The 3,647-nt window shown below is 53.1% G+C and overlaps 1 long non-coding RNA gene across 1 annotated transcript; it reads left to right on the forward strand.

Annotated features, from left to right (window-relative positions):
• Positions 1 to 587: 587 nt before the first annotated feature.
• Positions 588 to 3,243, forward strand: LOC130542172 (uncharacterized). Its single transcript, XR_008956540.1, has 2 exons — positions 588 to 811; positions 903 to 3,243. It is a non-coding gene; the product is annotated as an uncharacterized LOC130542172 (long non-coding RNA).
• The last annotated feature ends 404 nt before the right edge of the window (positions 3,244 to 3,647 follow it).

Here is a 3,647-nt window from a genome sequence, read left to right on the forward strand (position 1 = left end):
TTGGTTAAAGCTCGCATCTGCTTTTCTATCCCAGATGAATTCCGCCCCCCCACCCCCGGTTTCCAGCCTTGGCCCTGGGGGCCTTGCAAGGCGTAGGGTCTTCAGAGGCCCAGTGGGCACAGACCCAGAGCCCCTGTGCCCTGGAGCCAGCTGAGAGTCACGCAGCCTGGGTCCCCCAGCCCAGGGGAGGGAGAGAGAGAGCACACCGTAATTTCTAAATCCTGTGATTTGGGGGGGGGGGGGGGGGGGAGGAGCTACTCTTGTTGACTCCAGGACGCCAAGGCACTCGCTCAATCAGTTTAACCTCCTCCCCAGCTCGGCTTCACATGGCAGCCGATTCCAGGCAACATCCATCCTCCTCCGACATTTTCCCCGGGGCCGAGGTCCTTCATTCTTGGGGTTCATTGGAACCGTTTCCATGGCGACGGCCACTTGTTGAGTTTTGAATCTCCCATCGAGGTCCTTGCAATTTGCCAGCTAAGCCACAGCTCACCAGGCGTGTGTGCCAGGTTAATAAGACAAAGTCTGTTTTATTTTCTCCTTGCCTTTTTTGTCTGCCTTCAGCTGGGGGCAGCCTCACAAAAGAGACGGCCTTTTGGCTTTCAGAATTCTTAGGCCTCCGCTCATTATCCCAGGCGCTATTTGGGACTGAACCAGCGAGCGGTGCCTTTCCCCGGCTGTCTCCGGGCCACGTGGAGCAGCCATGGCAACAGGCTGGGGGCGTGGCCTCACCCGGCCGGTCACGTGGGGCTTCTTTGATTTGCACGTGGGTGTGTGTGGGGGCAGCCAGCCCTGCGTCTGTAGGTTAAAGGTAGGGGGACTCGGGCAGGGAACAATTCCATTGCGTGGCTCGGTGGCTACCGTTGGAGGCTGGAATCCAAATGATCTTGCTTTCTTTTCAGAGACTCCTCTAAACCCTCTGTGACCCTCCGACAGCGACAGAAAGCGGAGAAGCCTGGAGCCTCGTGAGCTCCCAGCGCCCTGCTGTTTCCTGTGTGTACAGACGCGTCCTTCTCCGATTCCCCAGGGGGTGTTTAGACTAATAGGTATAAGCCAAGACCTGCCAAAGGTCTTAGTGACTCAGGAGAACGCCCGTCCCCACAAGGAGAACAATGGACGAAAGGGAGCCAATAAAGGGGGCAGCAGATCAAAGCGCTCGTGGCCACCCACCATCCCCTTCTTGGTGACTTCAGTGAAAATGCCTCCTGTCCTCGCGTCTCTGGCTGCGCTTCTGCGCACCTCCGCGCAATTTGTAAGGACCCGGGCCGCTTGTTTCTCCCTGTATTTTGCAAGTTACTCTGCAAGATTTTGTCTTTGGTTTGCTGTTGAGCTTACCGAAAAATCTGCAGAAAAATGCTCCGATCCAAATGACTGTGTGTGTGGCCGGAAGTGCAGGGAGGACACGCAGAAGGGCAACATTCTTCTCGTGTAGGAGCTGCTAGGTACAAGGGAGGGCTGACGGGGGTGCAGGAGGGGAGGGCTGGGCCTGCAGAATGCCTGAGAGCCCTGCCTGTCTGGTTTCATCATGGCTTTTCACTGAGTACTTGAAAAAGGAAGACAGAGGGACATAATGATCCAGAGCCTACGGCTTCTTGGCTGCAAACAGACCAAATACTTGGACCAGTGAACACAGAAATCAAGGGCAGTTTATAAAGCGGTGTTACAGTACAGATCTATTCTAAAGGCGGGCGAAAGAAAAAGAGGGAAATTATCTAAATTAAAAGGAAATGTTTCTAATTGCAAGGAAGAAAATGGAACATGTAACGATAGAATAAAGAAGCCCATCAGACTGTGTCTGGAGCCAGCAGGCCCTGCCGGTGGCTTTGGCACACTCTAGGCCCTGGGCCCTCTCCAGAGTCTTCAGGGCCTTTGGGAAAGTGGCTCTTAAGCAGATTGGGTTGGATGACCCACTCTGGTCTGGGATTGTCCTCAAAGAGCCAGAGACTGCAGAAGTCTGGACTGGATTCTCGGATGGATTGGTTAGTTCTAGGGCTTCCTGGGGACTCTGATCATGAAGGAATCCTTCTGTTTTAACATCACCCAATTCAAATTGGTTCAAGCAATAAGGAAACCTTGATTTGCCTAACAAGAGAGCCCAGATGGAAGGCAGGGCTGGGCTGGTTGGATCCAGCGGCTTAATGGTATCACCGAGGATGGGGTTTCTTTCCCTCTTCCTGCTTTTCCTCCAGTGGTATCAGATTTATCCCACGGCTGGCTTCTGTCCTGGTTGCAAGGCACTTGCTAACTGCCTTCAGGGCAATATGCTTACTCACCTATGTTCAGAGAGAGTGAGCCTACCTTAGATCATTCCCGTGTTCCCCAGGTGTACCCTTGCTATCACCGTGACCACGGACATGCCTGGGCTCATTGCTCTAGATGCCTGGATTATGACTCATCCCTGCAGCCATCACTGTGGCGAGGGGGGGTGGAATGCTGCTGACTGGTTTAGGCCATTTAGGGCCTCCTCTGGGGCTGGGGGTGGGGGCCAGTCCCATCCCAAATGCAGAGCTTTGCCACCAGGAAGATCGGAGCTCCCTTAAGGGAAAATCTGGGTCTTGTAAGCAAGAGGGAAGCATGGGAGGGGGTTGGATGCTGGTGAAGCACCAGTGTCCTTTCCAGTTTCTGATGTTTGGGGTCAGAAAAGTCTAGAAGGGGCAGTGGGCAAGCAGCAGAGCTTACAGTTACATTCTGAACCCAAGGAAGCAAGCGTGGGAATAAACTGGGAACTTCTTTGAATCATTTTCATAGCAGAACACTCACTTCCTCCTGCATCCCTGTGCTTTCTTCTTCCCCTTCCCCAAACAGGGACGGCACAGCCTAGTGATTAGAGTGTGTGCCCCAGTATGGGCGCCACCACCAGCTCTATAACTTAACATCTCTGGCATTCATTTTACTTGTCTGTAAAATGGGGATATAATAGTGCCTCTCTCACAGGATTGTCGGGAAGTTTAAAGGAATTAGAACACTGAAAACATATAGGACAGCGCCTGACCCAAAGTGTGTCCTCAGTAAATATTAGCTGTTATTCCATTAAAAAAAATCTGGGGGTGCCTGGGTGGCTCAGTCGGTTAAGCGTCTGCTTTTGGCTCAGGTCACGATCCCAGGGTTCTGAGATCAAGCCCCACGTTGGGCTCCCTGCTCAGCAAGCAGCCTGCTTCTCCCTCTCCCTCTGTCTGCTGCTCCCCCTACTTGGGCACTCTCTCTCTCTGTCAAATAAATAAATAAAATCTTAAAAAAAAAAAATCTGTTTCCTTGTCATGTCCAGCATTAGACAAAGGCAGCCTTTTGATGTATTTATTTTCACAGCGCAGCTCCCAGCAGTGCCGGCCACATGGGGGGCTCAGGAGGTCTGGGCCGGATGGATGAATGTGTGGAGGAAGACAGCTAGCCAGAGGTTTAAGAGACCCTAAAACCGGGCAGAGTGCAGTTGGACTGTGAGGCTGGCGCTGTCGAAGTGTTCTCTGGCACAAATGAGGTCACTTTTGGTTTCTCTGTTACAGTTGGCCTGTCATGAAGGCAGTTTGGCTCCTGGCCCCTCTCTCCCCAGCTCTTCGCTCCCACGTCTCCTGTTGGCGAGGCTGGCCCTGGTGCTTACTGGCCTTTGCCATGCTCACACCCACCGTGCGCCTTTGACCACACTAGTTCTC

The sequence above is a fragment of the Ursus arctos genome, unplaced genomic scaffold, assembly GCF_023065955.2.
Source record: "Ursus arctos isolate Adak ecotype North America unplaced genomic scaffold, UrsArc2.0 scaffold_30, whole genome shotgun sequence".
Taxonomy (NCBI): Eukaryota; Metazoa; Chordata; class Mammalia; order Carnivora; family Ursidae; genus Ursus; species Ursus arctos.